Here is a 20,793-nt window from a genome sequence, read left to right on the forward strand (position 1 = left end):
CATCATCCGCAAAGGAATAGACGCTGATAGCAAATGTATGTGTTGTGAGGCGTCTAAAAGCATTACTGTCTCCAGAGACAGCTGGAAACACAAACACACACACACACTTGGAAGGGCCGGGAGTTGAACCTACACCTACCTACATAAACACACTACAGCATGATGCATTTACAGAATGCGCTACCGAGATTACTGAGCACAGCACTGCCAGAGGCATACTTCTAGGTGGGTGACATCATCCGCAAAGGAATAGACGCTGATAGCAAATGTATGTGTTGTGAGGCATCTAAAAGCATTACTGTCTCCAGAGGCAGCTGGAAACACACACACACACACACACAGACACACTCGGAAGGTTCGGCAGTTGAACCTACACCTATCTACATGAACACACTACAGCATGATGCATTTACAGAATGCGCTACCGAGATTACTGAGCACAGCACTGTCAGAGGCATACTTCTAGGTGGGAGACATCATCCGCAAAGGAATAGACGCTGATAGCAAATGTATGTGTTGTGAGGCATCTAAAAGCATTACTGTCTCCAGAGACAGCTGGAAACACACACACACTTGGAAGGGCTGGGAGTTGAACCTACACCTACCTACATAAACACACTACAGCATAATGCATTTACAGAATGCGCTACCGAGATTACTGAGCACAGAACTGTCAGAGGCATACTTCTAGGTGGGTGACATCATCCGCAAAGGAATAGACGCTGATAGCAAATGTATGTGTTGTGAGGCGTCTAAAAGCATTACTGTCACCCAAGGCAGCTGGAAACACACACACACATGGAAGGGCCGGGAGTTGAACCTACACCTACCTACATGAACACACTACAGCATGATGCATTTACAGAATGCGCTACAGAGATTACGGAGCATAGCCCTGTCAGAGGCATACTTCTAGGTGGGTGACATCATCCGCAAAGGAATAGATGCTGATAGCAAATGCATGTGTTGTGAGGCATCTAAAAGCATTACTGTCACCCAAGGCAGCTGGAAACACACACACACACACACACACACACACTAGGAAGGGCTGGGAGTTGAACCTACACCTACCTACATGAATACACTACAGCATGATGCATTTACAGAACGCGCTAACGAGATTACTGAGCACAGCATTGTCAGAGGCATACTTCTAGGTGGGTGATGTAATCCGCAAAGGCAAGGATGCCGATAGGGAATGATTACAGAGTGAGCAGTCACACAGCATGTTACTATCCCAAGGTGGACGTACAGTAACACGGCAGTGCTGCACTCGGGAATACTAACTATCTACGGAGCACTACATCACAAAATGGATACGGGATGCACCACAGACAGTACACCCTGTGAGAGAGCAACCAGTGTGTTTGATGTAGGCATCCATTGTGGCATAGCAACTTTATATAATTCGCCTGGATGGCCACCGTGGCTATACAGGATGTCAATGGCCATGGCTAAATGCCTAGTATCAGACGTCGGTGTCAAATGTACAGTGTGTCCATGAATGGCATACTGGGCATGCTCACACACTTAGCATTTGCAAAGTGCAAACATGCATACACATGGAGTGTAATCATGAAAGGGCAGAGTGTGGAATGTACTGTGTGTCCACTTACACAACAGCAAACTGGGCATGCTCACACACTTAGCAGTTGCAAAGGGGAAACATGCATGCACACGGGGTATAATCACAGAAGGGTGCAGTGTGCAATGTACTATGTGTCCATCTACACAACTGCTTACTGGGCATGCTCACACACTTAGCATTTGCTAAGTGCCGTCCAGCATGCAGATGGAGTGTACACACAGAAGGCATACACATGGAGTGTAATCATGAAAGGGCAGAGTGTGGAATGTACTGTGTGTCCACTTACACAACAGCAAACTGGGCATGCTCACACACTTAGCAGTTGCAAAAGGGAAACGTACATGCGCACGGGGTATAATCACAGAAGGGCGCAGTGTGCAATGTACTGTGTGTCCATCTACACAACTGCTTACTGGGCATGCTCACACACTTAGCATTTGCTAAGTGCCGTCCAGCATGCAGATGGAGTGTACACACAGAAGGCATACACGTGGAGTGTAATCATGAAAGGGCAGAGTGTGGAATGTACTGTGTGTCCACTTACACAACAGCAAACTGGGCATGCTCACACACTTAGCAGTTGCAAAGGGAAACATGCATGCACACGGGTATAATCACAGAAGGGCAGTGTGCAATGTACTGTGTGTCCATCTACACAACTGCTTACTGGGCATGCTCACACACTTAGCATTTGCTAAGTGCCGTCCAGCATGCAGATGGAGTGTACACACAGAAGGTCACAGTAAGGTAAAACTGTGCACACGCACAGGGTGGTCACACATCCAGTTACTTGTACACACACAGATGACATCACAGGTGTCACGGGTGCAGGTCACACATGTACACACTGCAGTGAACACTGTAGCTGTCATGCCAGCACCATGTCATCGGTGCAGCAGTAAGCCTCACAGTCCAACAACAGCATGTGACATATGTCCACAGGTCTGTATAGCAGTGTACACCAGTTGTACAGAGTACACATGTACTAACAATGATCCAACATGTGTGATGTAGTCCACTTATATCAGTATACAAGGACAGGTCAGCTCCACACATACCACGGCCCTGACACAGCTGTGACACATGACTGCTGCCGTACCACAGTGAACAAACGTCTGGTTATGTCATTCATGTGATTGTCTGGATGTGTGCATGGACTGCACACATGACACATACAAAGCCTGTGATGTACCACATGCATAACACTGGCATACTCAGTGCTAAACACACGAATGGAAGGTGGACCCCATGTCTGTGGAATGCTCCCACTACAGGGTGTAGTAGTGTTGACTGGGACACATACCCTTGTATTGTTTGCCTGTGACCGCTGTGATATCATACCACAGTCCATGTTTTATGTATGTCAACACACATGTCAAAAAGTAGCAATGCATACAAACATGGCAACAGGAGACACATGTGATGTGTACTGTGCATGGAGTAGCCATGCATGAGCAGTGGCCGATGTCCATAACATAGTTGCAACAACCTACCACATGCATACCCATCATAGGGGCCGTTATACGGTGGCATACAAACAGCACGTATGGAGGTATGTGTGTACATAATGTGTTTAAACACCTGTCTACATGCATGTGTGCAGGTGGTGGCTCACAGTTGTGTCACACACCATCCTACCCTGCCATGTGCATACAGTATGCTATGTCGCTGTTACATGACAGTGCTGACATAATGCATACCCAGCGGTCAGGTGTTATCAACTGTATGTCACATGGCAACTGTAACACCTACCACCTCCCATGTGCATATATCAGCACATCTGCCGGATACAGTGTTGGTACACATAATGCACTACATACCGCTGCATGCCTGCACATGTATCATATGGCAGGTGTAGTATTCCCAGGACTGACATGTGTGTATGAATGTGTGCCCATGTATGCCACATATTGGGGGGAATATGTCCCACTTGCTACACATCCCTGTACACCATAGTAGAGATCTGTACATACCTCAGTGTGGGGAGCATGAATATGGATGGTGCAGTACATGCAACACGTTGTCTTTCTGTGTACACATGTGTGGTCACCACAATGTGTGTGTGTCTACATGTTTGCATGTCTGCTGCTTGGTGTGAGGGTGTATGCTAATATACTGTTGTGAAAGAACACTAACCACACATGGTGACTATCCCATACTGGTGCTGCATTGCACAACCCTGTCGATGCCATAGGTGTGAGCCATACTGGCTACCTGTGCATGTCCGCTCCCTGTGACATGGCGTGTGGGTGCATAGTACTATGAGGGTGCTGACCACACAGGCAGGTGTCCCCATCTGCACACTATGGTGTGTGCATCATAGTGGTGTACACCCCGTGATTGCGACCATGTTCCTGTACTGTTACAGGGTCCTACTGCTGTACAGCGTGCCCCACAGCTGACAAGTGACACCTCAAGTCAGTGGCCATCACGCTGTGTACAACACCTGCACCATGTCACCATACCTGTAGTGTGTCCTGCTATGTATGTGACGTCTCTGTGCACTGTAGCCTGTGGCACCGGCCACATGCATCAGGTGCAGTATATGTGCAGACATGTGTGTCATGTAGGTGTCCAGTCAGGTTGAGGGTACATGTAGTATGCTGATATTGCCAGATGTGCCTGTGAGTAATCCACAGCTACACATGGGGGACCGATAACAGTGCTCCCTGTAGGCACATGCGAGTACACCATAGGAGGGATTCAGGGTATCAGAACCAACATGGTGCTACACATGTAACTGTCACACATACCGTGAACACATCACAATGCATGCTGCACTGGCACTACATGGTATGACTGCTGCATGTTGACAGTACACAACCCATGTCACATACGCATCTGTCAGTATTCATACACAACCACTGCAACATACACATCCCACGCTATGCATACACAGGTATCACATACACCTCTCACTATCCTGTCCACCCTGTGCATCAGAATATATTTGCATAACCCTGCACAGATGGTGTGGATGACAGTGATGCAGCAGAGGCTTAATCATATGCACAGGGTGATATGTTTGCCAGGGGCATAGGCTGCACCAATGGATAACATCATGTGTGTGTGTGAGGGCCGGTGAGTTTACTGAACATGTCTGTGCAGAATGCATGTGGATCTGGTGGAGCCCTACAGTTGTGTCTGCTGTGTGTGGGTATGTGTGTACACAGCTCAGCCATATGTGATGCCTACACGGGGTATAATTGACAGCCCCAGACTGTACAGTGCAGGTTGTACAGCTCACTGTGTCCATCCACGGCCACGTGACCTGTGCTTGCCTGGGGTTGCACGGGCACTACCAGGTGGAGGTACAGAGTGGCTACTGTCCGATGACACATGTCTGCTGGAACCGTGTCCACAATGGGACTGGCCGGGGCCACGTCCACATGGCCTGCTGTGTCCTGGTGTGGACAGTGCAGCACCAGCTGCACTGCTACTGCTACCGGCACTATGTGAGTGGGCATGAAAGGTGGCACACACACGTCGACCTACACTAGGTGGTGCTGCTGGCCTACGCCCACGTGTCCTACGCCTCACCCCTACCAGGTGTTCCAGCACAGACAGCTCATGCTCGCGGATTGCCATGCCTTGGTCGAGGATTTCAACCATTTCACCTAATCGCCTATCCAGTACATTAGCAATCTGCTGTTGAGCATTTGCCAATGACTGGATGTTGCTATTTAGGGTACAGATTGCAGCCCTCTGCAGCCTCTGCCCTTCTTGGTTCTGCTGTTCTCCACGTGCCTGTGCTGCCATTACAGTCTGGAACATGCATCTGGTGATACCAGCTGCTGTGCCCTGTACTGCAGGTGCATGTCTGCCAGAGGTCCTCCTACGAGCAGCACCAGCCACATGCCTGTGTGGCACATCACCAGTCATTACGCTGGCAACATGGTGTGTAGTCACACCTTCTGTAGCCACCACACATTCCTGTTCAATGCCAACAGACGCTGACTGTCCTTCCTCTATGGGCAACGGTGATGTGGTATGTGTTGGTATCAGAACTGTGTGCAGGGAAGAGGGGGACATAGGTGGGATGGTAACCAATGGCACAGATTCAGCCCCTGATAACCCTGCCTGTACCTCATGCATATGGTCATCACTGCTAGTATCTGTGGGGACACTAACATCAGATGGACCGCAGGAGGGTAACGCACCTACACCACCTGTGAATGCAAAGAAATACTGTAAGGTACATTACACACAGACACACACAGACACACAGACACACACACACAGACACACACACACACACACACACACACACACAGACACACACACACAGGCACACACACACAGACACACAAAGACACACACAGACACACCATGCATGTGATATTTCAGATGGCATGCAGCATTCCTGCACTACAGCACAGGGAATGCAGCTCAGACATTAATAGTGTTAGTATGCATACCACCCTGGGGTGCACACTACATCAAGCAGGTGTCATATCAGTAGTCATGCAGTACACGCAATCATGGTAGTTTACATGCATCACCGTGATACACCATGTGGCCACGAACAGGTTAACAGTACACATGGCTGACGTTACCTTGACATGTAATCCGCTGACATGTGCAGTAATATGTATACATGTTTGACACAATAGTGTCCTGACACATAATGTGCTTCACAGTGCAGTGTTGTGTGTACAGCCTACAGATAGAATGCATGTTTAGCAAATGTGCATGTGCAGGTGAGGTTAGTGTGAGCCATGTACATAGCTATACAGTGTGGAGTACAGGCACTGTGCCATTGCATGGCAACATGACACATGTATGTTGCTGTGCAATGCATAACATGGATGCATTGCATTGCCATGACTGCAACACAGTCATGCTGTTCCACAGATCTTATATGGTAGACATCGGTGACACCTCCGGTAGCTGCAGACAGGCATTCCGGTTGTCAAGTGTAACACATCGCATGTACAAGTGATCCACAACGGCTATGATTGCACTATGTGTGGACAATGTGCAATGGGGTCTATCCACATCAGAAGTACTGTGTGGCAACATGCCTGTGGCTATCAACCATGGCCATGTGTGAACGGGTCTTGGACAATTGTGTGTGATGGGCATCTTGTACACATGTCTGTGGTGTCCCATGTGACATACACCCATACATGTCAGAGTTGTCACAATCCACAGGGCTATGCAGACAACAGTGTGGATGTTTGTTATGTTGGGTGTAGGTCATGTGATGGTGTGACAATATTGCAGACAGAACACCACATGCTTGGGACATGTCAGGTGGCGTGTCACAATGTGTGCACACACTGCAGGGGCATATGTCACAATGGTGACACCTGTGTGCTGCCCATATCACAGCTCACTGTGTGGTACTGTGTGCATACCACAAATGTTGTTCCAATGCATACTACATATGCATCCATTGTAGAACACCTCCACTGTTGTATGCATAGCTGACCACACATATCACATTGACAGGTACTGTGGTTTCATGCCGGTGTATAATAACGGTTGTCTCTATTGCACATGGGTGGCATGCGTGTATGTCTGGTGGTGAACCTGTATAACGTGACTGGAACAAAAATCAGGTGTGCATGTTATACCTGGCCACATGGCAAATAACTCTACACTGTAACATGCCTGATACTGACAACAGTCTCACCTGCGACGGACCCATGCCTGTGCGACACGCCAGAGGTACCTGTATAGGGGTGACACAACAGTAGAAACATTATCCATGACTTTATGACAGCCACAGGTTGCACTGTGCATATGAACACATTTACCTGTGTGATAGCATATGGTATGCACATGTCTGCATACACAATGTAGCATACTGTTGTATGCAGCTTCTGTGCCCATATACCTGGCATGTGTTGTTACTTTACATGATGTACAGTGACACCTGCAACTACATTGGATATCATACTCATATGCAGGACTGACTTACCAGGCAACTCCAGGCTCATTGGTTGGGAGACACCCACCTTCACGATGGCGGCTAGTGTTTCCACATGCTGTTCCCTGGGTGTTTCCAGATTGGCCGGTAGCTCCTCTGTGTGTGTGAGTGGGGGCTGGGTTGGTGGCCCACCACCTGTTCCATCTTGTTCTCTGGCGATTACAGTGGCACGCTGTTCCTCATGCTGTATCAGGTCCGCGCAGTGTCTGCGTACCTGCTGGTAGGTGCAGTTGTTGCCACCCACATCATTCACCCTCCTGCGTATATCCTGTCACAGCTCATCCCGCTGCTGAGCATGCTGTGGCACATGGCTGAACAGCACGTCATTGTTGTCATGGAGCAATGGAATTATGACATCATCCTCCTGGCGGCTGAAGGCTGGGAGTCGTGAATGTGGCATTATCTGTAAGACATAATGATGGTGTCAGGTCACATTCTCACTGATGTACTGACATACCGCTGAACATACATTGCTATGACATGTACTACATATGCACAGTAATCTTTGAAAAGCATCTTGACACTGACACAGCTGACGTGTTTCTGTCACACCTTTCACACCGTTATGCAGTGGATATCATATCATATCTCTGTGTCAACTCATTACAGTGTACATACTCCATGTAGATGGTAACTTGCTGTGGCCATGTGTACTTGCCTGCACCTGTGTTCTTACCAATCTGCACTTGGCCCGATGTGTCCACAGTACTACTGTTCACCTGGATGCTGTGTATATGTCACATAGCAACACAGACGCAGCCGTTATGGACTTCAGCAGTGACACTGCACACATACACATGGACACCTGTACATGCATGTGTTTTGCCATATACATCTACTCAGCACTGTACGGGTGTTGAACATCCTGCCACGGCTCGCCTGTATTGCACATGTGATACACATGGGACAATGTCTATTCATATGACATTTGCAGGGATGGTCAAACATAGCATGTGCGCTCACGTTTTACATGCTGTCACACAGCAATTGTGACAACACAAGGTGCATCTGTGCCACATTACTGATCCAGTCAGTTGATAGTGCATGTACCATGTGGCCATCACACCATGTATGACTGTGATGACACGTGCAGCCTTAATGGACAGGGTTGCATGGTATGGCAGGGTATATCACATATATGGCACAGGGATGTGTCCAGCCTGTGGAAAACCAGTATTAGGATGGTGGCTGTCCATTACATATGTCATTTATATAGGTATATGGACATGTCGCATGTCCATCATCATGGTGTAGACAATGTCCTTCTGCAAGGTAGGCAGCATGTTGCATGGTGGGGGTGTGTATTGTGCATGCTGGTATCGCACATCCATGCATAAACATTACCCCTTACAGGTGTTATGTGCTGTAATATTGTTCAACACAGTGCTGTATATGCCCGCATGGTGATATCCCGTGCATGTGGATGGTACCCTGACCTGACATGGGTACCTCATATGACTACCTCCGGCGCTTGCTGTCATCACCATGTCGACGGGTGCACCGCACAGCACCATCCCTTCTACAGTGACCATGGTGTTGAGCACAGCCTAGGTATTCATTTATGGGGACGGGGTTGTTTACATAGCGGGACAATGCTGGTATCATCCATCAGACCGTACACTTATGACACACACCCCTCACACACACAGCCCATTCAGTATGTTGTTCGCAACACTGACAAAGCTATACTGCTAGGTCAGGTCCATTCCCAGCCATACATACACAGATGCATAACATTTCGTTCTGTGGCATGGGCTACAATGACGGTGGGGTTCAATACATACCATGTTCGACTGTAGCTGGCGCTGATGTTCTGTGCACATGTCAACACATTAACCCTGTTCTACTGTAGCCAGCGGTGATGTGCTGTGCACATGTCACTCTTGCACATTGTGTTGATGTCTGTCTGTCAACAGGCCACTGGTGGAACACACAAAGGTATTTGTAATCAAATATACATGCCGCCCTGTACAGCTGTACTGCTAACATCTCAAGTGCTAATGTGTCATGGACATGCACACCTTACCCAGAAACACTTGTGAGTTGCTATTATCCAACACCCTATATGTATTGTATGGTCAAGCTATGCACCTGTGCAGGACATGTGAGCATGTAATGCGCTACTGATTACCTTTGCACCCATTGCACAACATGTCACACAGGTAAACTGGCAGTCATACACTTCACAGCTTGCTGAAGGTAAGACAGGTGTTGTACACACTTAACACACATATCCTGTGGGACATGGTCGTATGTACAGGCATGTCCAACTGTCACGTACCAGTGCTACCCCTATATGACGGATATGTTGTACATGTGGCAATACAGCAACTGTCACATGTACTCGTTCAATGCTCACCTACCAGCATACAGCAGTACAGCCTGTGGGTGATGTGCTTCTGCATCCATGCTGTGCCCATAGCTGTCAGTTGTACATCATTATGTGCAACGTACCTCATTTGGTGTTCTAACAGGTGTATGTTCATCAAGGTTCCACATTGGAAGGGTCTGTCACACATTCATTGTTGTACATGGTTTACATACCAGCCATGGCTTAATAGATGGGAATCATAGTAATTCATTGGGATATCATATTTATACATTAGAGCAGCGTATTTCAGCCATCATATACCCTTCCTAGTTGACACTGTTAGTCAGCCAGTAGTAGGTGTTCTAAGATCTTCACATTAGTCACACAGTACGAGGGCTACTGTTACTCATTTTGGGGACAGGGTGCTGACAGCTGTGGATTGGGGTGATGCTGTCGACAACCATGACTGCACCTGACGGTCACTTCTGGATGTGTAACATTCACATCACACACCTACCATCACGTAGTCCCACATCATCTACAACAATGGACATTCCTGCAAGAACAACGTATGCAATATGTCTGTATAACCACTGTAGGCACCACTGGTGGCCCCCATCATGGCAGCCAACATCACCTCTGTATATCCCGCAGACTCATGGGTTACAACATTCACAACACACCAGTCACGGATGACTCTGTTGTGAATCACAATGCAGTTCCACACATCATGTTACACAAGGCATTATGCACTTAGATGTTGCGGATGGGTGAACACCTCTGCAACTTAACCTACGCACACATGACACATCACCTGGTACAATATATCTTTCATACATCATGTTATTGTGACTGCCCTGTAATGGCAATACACAGACTACGTGTGCTGGAACATGCAATGGCTCACCGGTGTTATAGCCCTCTGGGTGTGTGTCTAGTCACGGTGTACATTCGGCATTGGTCTGGACACAAGAACACTGTACATTGACCTACTGTGTCACTGCAACAGTTGCCTATGCTCCTATTGTTATTGTACAGGCATGTGGTATCTGACTGCTATGACAGTCCAGGTCAAACACAATGCTGTGGCATGCATGACCTGCAGCCATCAGCCTGGGGAGTAGAGCACACATGTACATCTTGACATGCTATACTGCCTCTCTGGCAGTTTCACATAACTGTCACCGGCAGGGCAGTAACTGGCAAGCACGACATGGGGTCATGTGGAACAATGCTTGCATCTTCCACTGTGATGCACACAAGCGAGGCACACATACTATTGCACCACTCACATATCTCTGCAGTGACTGGGACCTGCCTCTATGCTTTGCACAGAACACCTGCGATGACGGATTGACATGGACCGTACCTTTCAGGCACATACCTGGACCGGAACACCCACAGATGAGGGGTTCACACATCACACAGTGTTTTGCACACATCCTGGATAGTTGCTTAGCACAATGCATCATAGGTGCTCCATGTGCAGATAACTGTGTTTGTGACCGCTATGCACATTGTAACAAGCGACAAAGTCGACATTTTACACCATAGGTTACATACCTTCTGTGTTGTTATAGTGAACATTGGGCCTCAGACAGCTACTACTGATGTGTGCTGACAGTAACCCACACGTCCCTGGGATAGACACCCATGTACCTACACATGCTTGAGTCATGCACTCCGCTCAGCTGGATACAACAATACACAACACATACAATACCTACACTACACTTAGCATGAACACTACCTCCATGTGACTGGTGTGACACACCTGGGGTTATCCCCTCTTTGGTGGATTCAAAACATATGCTACACGGCCTTGCTAGCCACATCCTGGAAACACACCCATCACAGCATACACGGAACATGTGTACTACAACAACTACTACAGACGTCTGCTGACAGCAGTTGTTAACATCATGACACCCGAGCAGATGGACACTACACATACATATGCTGACACATACCACAGTGCACTTCAGTAGCATGTACACAATTGCAGGAATCATGCTATTCCACACAGAGACATGGCGGTACTGACCAGATAAGACGCCACTGTGGTGGTCATGTTCCATGAACATATGATGTACAACCACAGGTACAGGCTGTTGCACAGTGGTGTACATTCACATGTGTGGGGTGCATCACTTGTCAGCCATGGTGGGTCCACAAGGTCCATCATCACATACTCCAAGGCTAGCTACCTAAACATGACTGCCACACATTGCGGTGTGGGGCCTCAGGCATTGTGGTGGTATGTCAGTATTCTTTGGCAACATCCACATCTGATGTCACATACAACAGTCAACCAAACATTGCAGACCGAGGTAATGTTGGCAACGTGCCATGCGATGGCGTACTTACCGACAATACACCCTCTCACTCACTACAGGGTCGCAATCCATACATGAACATCGTAGTGTCCCTGTGGTCACATACACAGTACTGACATACACACAATATGTCCTGGGACACTGACCCAATCTCACCTTCCAATGTCCCTGGCTGTAATGTCCCACCAACCTGTTCAGTATATGTCTCCACACCAGGCCACTATATTCACTGCTAGCCTTTTGTAGGACATTGTAGACCCTGAATGCCACACAGCAGCATTTATCGCACTACACACAGGTGGCACTGCATTGCACAAGTGGGACTATAGTCATACACTCCTGACTGGACCATTCTGCATGGCGATGGGGCACATCATCAGGAACGTGATTCCCACAGACATTGATAGCCTCCAGTCCTTTCCTAGCACCCGGGTTGGGCTTGTGAATGCCACAGCAAGGCACATACACATGCTGGGCACCTGTCATACATTTGCTAGGGCAGTTGATGATGGTACGGAGGTCAACACATCATACATTGTCCTCACATTGCCTTTCAGCACCATTCCACATTCTGGTATTGACAACATACACATCCACCTGCACATCATACCCTGTGTCTCAGGATGTTATGCTATGTGGCTCATGGGCAGTAAACACAGTGGTGCCAGCATACCATAGTACCTACTACATGTCAAGTGTAATTAATTGCATTACACAGTCCTCAGTCATAGGGCCACTCATGTTCACTATATGCTTACATACAGAACATGCTGTCACAGAGTACTGTCCATGCCTAGATTTCAAACACCTACATACCAAGCGCCATTATTACTCCACCAGCTCATACTGATACCAACCATATGGGTATCAGTGTGGCAGATACTTCATATGAGTATCATGGCATCAAGATGCATGACACAAGGTGCATGCACATCACCTTTGCATAACAACATTCACCCACTGACTATCACATGGATAGTGGTCCCCTACATACATATCACATTGTACATGGTTGCAGTACACACATATGTCACACACAGTCCTGTGGTTACTGTATTCCACTGTGGCATGGATATCCTTCTTCAAGGCCACACCTATCTGTACTGTGTGTGATGCTGGTACATAGGTAGCCATTGTACCTGTGAACTACACACATCTACACACAGTCAAGAGTACAATACCACATTTATGGTGTACCTTCAACAACAGCTACAGCTTTACATGGCACAACATTGACATGTCATGATGTTTACTGAGCTCAGACAGTTTACATATGCGGCTGAACTACGGACAACACATCTGTACACATCTGCATACCACATACTCGGGGGTGTCTTCTTCTGCTCTGACATGGCCCAGGTCCACCACATTATTGATGCATATACTCCTCATACATGACATCTGCGGTGGGCACTGTGAACGAAATGCTCCTGGATATGTGCACACACACCACACTGCATAGGCTGTGCTTCTGTGTTACATCCACAAACCTAACACACACCATGCTGTGGAACATAGGTCCTGAGTACATCTCGCAGGGACACACAGTAGCACTGTTCATGTGATACCTCCCTTGCTGTTTGGGTGACACATGTAGTCCTGGTATCACCACAGCAGCTGTACTGTGTAGAGGTGCAGTTAACACCTGCCTCTGCTGTTCACAGGACACTACCATGGAGAGGTGACAGTACTGTGTACACTGTACATGTGCTTACACATGGACTTGCCAGACTGCATTGTAGCCCACTATGCACCTGTGCAGCTACTACAAGTCCTTTGTGCATGGTTACTTTGTGTCCCTTCCATTTAGAGTAGCTATCATGCTACTACTATGTCCCATACCTACAGGCCATATGTATCCTGTTATTGTACATACCAATAGGCGATACCTGTGTTATGCATGATATGCCTGTGATACTGTGTAGGATATCTGTCATATCTACCTAGACAACTATACATTACACATATTTCACATAGCATCCCCTAATGCAGAGCATACTTGCACGTCGGCCACACCTTACATATGTCATCAACGGTATATGCCCATACACATGCGTGATGTGACAGTATACATACATGTACTATCCCCTGCTATGGCACTTCCTTGTTGGACATCCACTACCAGCAACAGCATGTGGTATGGCATTGTTCTCTTTAATGCCTTCCTGTAGCATCCCTTGTGGTGTCTCTGCTGTGTACATAATATCCCACTGCTGTACACACGGTTTCTACAAGCGTTGGTATGCTCAGCAAGACATCACTACATAACTACCTTTCACCAATTTATGCATTACGGACAGGTGTACTTAATTACAACCACAATTCACATACAGTACAACTTATTAATACAGATCATGCATTACACAACCTTACATATCGTGTGTTCTACATACCTTGTTGGTGTTTCGTTTCGTTTAGTTTATTGTTTTGTCATTTCCTTTTGTTTTCAGTACTTTTGATAGTACGACGCTTTTTCAGTATGAGCATACAGTTTGAATATCTTGAGAGTCATCCTTATATACGTCGATACCTGCAACATGTGAATTCATCCCGGCAATTGCTGTTCCTCAGTGAGTAATTATGTGCATATCACCTGTGCATCTACTTCATTCGGAAATTACGCGTCGACACTGGGGTATAATTGGATTCTCCACCTGGGCGTTGGCTATTTGCCCTACCTTCGTGGAGATGGTCTGTATTGTGTTATGTTATGTGTAACTGCAACTGCTATGCATAGGGACAAGTATATTTTGAATTCATGTCACCCGTGGATTGTGTGTGACAGGTGTAGTATTTGGTTCAACATGTGGGTGTACCTGTCCTGCCGACGAATGATAACGGAGTATTGCATTCAAAAACTGTAACATGGCTGTTTTTTTCCTTTATACAACGCATGCAATTATGCATCCGCCTTTAATTGTGTCTCCCACACGATATGTTGTGGTTATGCAGATGTCATTGACTGACTGTATGTTTGTGCTGCTATTAAGGTTTGTATTCCTTTATTATCTACAGTGGGGGATATCGGCGGTTGTACGTAACGGATACGGTTTGTGGGTCTTGCATCTCTACATAAACAGTATAGTTGTCTGTGTGCTCCATCCCTACTTGGAGAGTTAACAGTTAATAGTCTTTTGTTATGGGATTGTAGGTTGGGCTGTTGTTAATTGGTTTCGATATCATCTGCAGGTGAGCTTGATGCATGTATACCTCCGTAACTTATATGGTATATCAGCGGCTATGTGTACGTGACAGCTATCCCTTGTCTTTCTGTCCCAGATATTTGCAGTCATTGTGGTCATGTTGTTGAAATAGCCTGTTTGCCAGTGGTTGCCACATATTCATATGGGAATTGTTTGACACTTGTGGAACACACAGCGGTGTTTACGGGCCAACACGTAGCCATGGTCAGTACTGACGTAGCACATACTTTTTTCCGTGATACATACCTATTGCTGTGTGACTTTGCCAACGTATCATATTGCATGTAACATATCAGTGTCGTACATACCAGCATGACTATTACATACGTCTTTTGCATTTCTTATAGGTTCATAGGTTCATAGGTTTATACTAGGCTATCTGCCCTAAGGCATTTATAAGCCTAGCCCAAAGTTTTGTGGCTTAGAACACCCCTTATATGGAAAAATACTGTGCCCATTAGTTTGTTGCGCCTCTGTCCAGCACTGACCCAGAGATGATTCCCATTGTAAACCTACGATCTCCCATCCACAGGTCAGGATTTCTCTTTAACAGAGCCAGTGAGGTGCTCTGCCTAACATGGACCGGGATTTTATTCCACAGCATAGGGAGTCTCTGAGTGATAAATCTATCCCTCCAGCATGTCCTATTTATATCCATGCTAAGGTTTAAGTCACTTGCTCTAGTGGTTCTGGTGGATTTGGATTTGTTGAGGTGGAGCATGTCCATCAGTTCCGGGTTGGACATGGCCTTGTATGTCAGGCACATGTCACCTCTGAGCTGACGGTATGTGACTGAATAGAGCTGGAGTTTCTTCAATCTGGCAGCATATGACAGATTTTGGAGTCCCTTAATCCTTTTGGTGAGGAATTTTTGGGGTCTCTCCAATTGCTGCAGATGTCGGGTGAGATACATCCCGAATGGGGCATTGTACTCGATCATTGGCCTGATAAGTGAAGAGTACAGGGGAACAATGACCTCACTAGATCTGGATGTGAATCCCTTCATGATCAGGTGGGCAATGTAGAAGGTCTTTCTAACTACTTTAGCAATGTGAGTGTCAAAAGTAAGGCCACTGTCAACCTGGGTCCCCAGGTCCCTGATAACCTCTTCTGTGCTTAGTGGATTGCCACCTATATGGTAGCTTGGGGTTACCTTGTTTTTCCCGAAGGGTATGACTATACATTTTTTGGCGTTAAACTTCAGGCCATGGCTCTCGCACCAGCTATCTGTTTCCGTGAGTCCCCTCTGAAGGATACCCATGTCTGATGCACTTTCCACTATGGCACCCAGTTTGCAGTCGTCTGCAAACTTTGTCAGCCAAAGTCCTCCCATGTCGGCCTGTACTTCTGAGAAGTAGATGCCGAACAATAGGGGGCCAAGGGCCGAGCCCTGTGGGACACCACTTGTGACCGGCTTGGAGTATGGGGAATATTCCTGTGCTACCATCTGGAACATTTTCACTTTGTATCGTTCTATGTCAGGACACACCTAGCCAGGGTGGGGCTGCACTACTACTCTGGGACTAGTAGTGAACATATGCCTGAGGCTAGTTTACCGTATGCCTACACCTAATATTCTGATCTGCCTCTAACTTGGCACCAACATACACATGTTGCAGACACACACACATTACACTCACACAGCGACGCACACGGCACCCTCAACGCACATGTACACATACTACGGCACTCACGGGGACGATTGCACACAGTACCTATGTGGACCACAACACCGGCAGCGGTGACTAACTCTCCCTTCATATCATCATACTATTACACGCGCATGTACTGTTACAGTACTGTGTTCTGTCCGTCTTTCAGCCTCGCGGTTATGCATATCGGTATGTTACACGTTCCATGGTTGGCGGTATCCTATTATTTTGAACCTCCCGGATGTTCAGATTGTCGTTGCACTATCTATAATATTTACAGATATCGCTGGATACATCTCAGTTACCTTATATCCCTGTAATTCCCTTTCTTATCTGTATTATATATATGTCTTTGTGTACATATATATACATATATACATATATATATATATATATATATATATATATATATATATATATATATATAGATATATATATATATATATATATATATATATATATATATATATATATATATATATATATATATATATATATATATATATATATATATATTTATATGTATACATCTTGCGGCAAACGTGGCAGGCACACAGCAACGCCATATGCTGTAGGACTCACGTACTGTTCAGGTGTTGGCGTTACATGTTCCACTGGCTGTTGGGTTTACAGTGTTTGGGGGCTGCCAATTTAGGAGTCACACATATGGCCACCCATACATTACAATTTACAGGTGGTCATGTTTGTGTGCCATCCATTTCACTGTGTGTGCAGGTGGGGAGGTGTCAGTCCATGGGGCCTACGCTGTCAGAGTATGTGCTATACGTTCCCTCTTTGCCAAGGTGTAGGCATATTGGGTACGCCTCCGTCTGCCTACTGGGGCTGGCACAGTGTGTTCATGGTCTTGAACCCTCTGTGCCTGGACTGGCCTTGGCAATTGTGGTGGGCTTTGTGGCCCTTCATCATTACGTCCCTGCAGCAGCTGCTTCCGCAGGATCATATTATGTAGCATGGCACATACTATGAATATGTTTGGCACATGTGCCTGGAGAGTACTGCAAGGCTCCACCAGATGTATCCAAGCACCAGAACCGTGATTTCAACATCCCGAACACACGCTCTATGATTATTCTGGTTTGTGCGTGTGCCTCATTATGGCGTTGTTGCATGTGTGTGTGTGCATTTCTGATGGGAGTCATCATCCATGGCTCCAGTGCATAGCCAGCATCCCCCACGAGATGGCCTTGTGGGATGTCCCCCCCTGACAAATACCTGATACAGCTGTGAGGCATGCCAGATATGGGAGTCGTGGTAGCTTCCAGGGCTGCCAGCACACACATCCATGATAATGCCCTGGGCATTGCACATGACCTAGCAATTGATGGAGTGGAATCCCTTGCGGTTTATGTAGCGTCTACCCTGCTCACCAGGTGGTGACTTGATTTGTATGTGCGTACAGTCTATCGCACCCAGTACCTCCGGGTATTGTGCCACACAGTGGAAGTGGCGCATATTGCTAGCCAAATCCTCCTGAGATCTGGGGAAGTATATATGCTAATTGGCATATGGTAACATGGCATCCAGGAACTGGTGTAGTACCCTGGATGCTGATGCCTGTGAGATGCCCATTATATCTCCAGTTGGCCTATGAAAGGTACCTGTGGCCACTATTCGCAAGCTTACACATACCTTTGTGTCCACTGGGATGGGTTCCCCTCTGTTGTTTCTTGTTCTCAGGCGTGGCCGGCACAGCTCCACTATTTGCTGTAACATGTCCCTGTCCACACTGTAATGCTCTACTATCTCCAGGTCATGTAGCCCCTGGTAGGTTACCCTTGGTCTGAACACTCTCCTTCTCCTCCAAGGCCTGCAGTGGTTGTCGGCATCCTCCTCCACAACACCGTCTTTCTCTAACACATGCTGATGGATCACAGCTATGGCAGCACCCAACATGTACATTTTAAAAGTTCCCTGTGTGTTTACACCTATGGTGCGGTGTTCGGGAATACACGGCTGTGTGTTGTGTGCATTCACACTTTATACTATTGTGCTGTGCACACCGATGATGTCATAGGGTGTGTTTGTACGGCCGTATCTAAGGGTTATCTTCCGTGTTTTACCGATGGAACTACAACGGTGTTGCCTTTGGTGTTGAATTACTTTTGCCTGCCATGGATTACCTTTCGACCTTCCCTTACTATTTCTGTACGTTGCACCTACCATTTTCTGGCATGCATCCTGCAGAGCACTGTCATTTGTACCTTCATGGACATAGCATATCATGCGTTTTGTGTGCTACTGCCATTGTGCTGCCAGTCTGCTTTGCTCTGCTGTGTCAGGTCTTCTATCTTTGCAATCTGCTACCTCCCCTACTTTCTTTGCATTCATATGCCTCCCCTATCCCGTTTTGCAGGTTTCTGCATGCAGAGTTGTCGGCTGCCGTCGATTGGCCTTCGTGGGTTGATTAGTGTTGATTGCTCATTAGTATTCCAATTACACTTCTTCCGCATTTCCTTATATTCTTCACATCACCTTCCTGTTTCCGATATTGTTTGCGGGGCGTGCGTCAGATTACTAGGTTTCGGGAACGTTGTCATCCTCGTACACATGCACTTCTGCGTGCAATGTGTGCTCTCAGCTAAACTATTACCCCACACCCCGGTCCTGCAGCTTTGATTAGTGATGTACAGCCCAGGTTTGCTATGCTCCAATGTGTTTACTGCTACGGTGGCACACCCCTCTGCAGATGTCATGTATTTCCTCTGAGCCACTCCTCGGTGTTTTACAGCTGCGCTGTGTGGTACAACCTTACTCCGGCGGGTCATTTGCGATTCAGTATTATCTGCCTCATTTGCATGGCATTGACTACTAATTCATAGTTACCACGCCGAAGACTGCCGCGAAGCCTTGGCAACCCTTGCACCGTGTTTGTGGTGTTCCATGCATACCATGGTGTATTATGCTGTAAACCTGATTTCTATTACAATGCTATTTTATAACATTGTTATATTATTTCATTATGTTGCACCTTCCGCACACATGTCCTGCGGCTCTGATGTGAGTTACTGTGGACATGACATTTAAGTTGTTATTTACGTGTTGTGCATCTTTTCTTATGCCATTGTCTGTGTATTTCGCCATTGGCATATGTTAACAGTGTGATACCTGGGTCTGACACTCTTCCATTACTCCGATGTTATGTTTGGGTAAATGTAAACCGTTTTTTTTGGTTTACATTGCCGTGGGCTTATGCTACGCCTGCACCACTTCGTGAATCGCTATATGCCTTCATTTGCATGGTGACACACTGCACATAGGGTGATTAGCATACCTACACCAGGGGCTGCGCAGATCTGGCGTACGCCGGTAGTGCACGTGGAATTGGATCGTACCTGAATCAACTCGGCGGCCATATTTGGCGTTATAACGCCTACGCTATGCGTGCGACTGGCGCAAGATTCATGAATCCCGGGGGTAGTTTATTTATAGTAGTCAGACAAAACCAAATGAAATGCAAATGCTAATAACTTACATACACCTATAGCATTGTATTTGTCTTTCTTCGTATGGTGCCTACAGCACCAAGCATTTTTCCTGACTTGCGTAGGATGACCACAGCCCATGTTGGCCCTTCTTACAAAAAAACCCAAATTGAAGCAATTAAACTAACTTGAAACTAAATAAAAGCACAAGATGCTATGCTTTTGTATGTATACAACAATAAAAAAAAGGTTATGCTCCTCAGAGAAAAAAACACAATTTTGTGACTTTAAATGAGCAACTTACTTTGCAGCCAGTTATTTCTAT

The sequence above is a fragment of the Protopterus annectens genome, chromosome 8.part0, assembly GCF_019279795.1.
Source record: "Protopterus annectens isolate FY-2018-M chromosome 8.part0, PAN1.0, whole genome shotgun sequence".
Classification (NCBI taxonomy): domain Eukaryota; kingdom Metazoa; phylum Chordata; order Ceratodontiformes; family Protopteridae; genus Protopterus; species Protopterus annectens.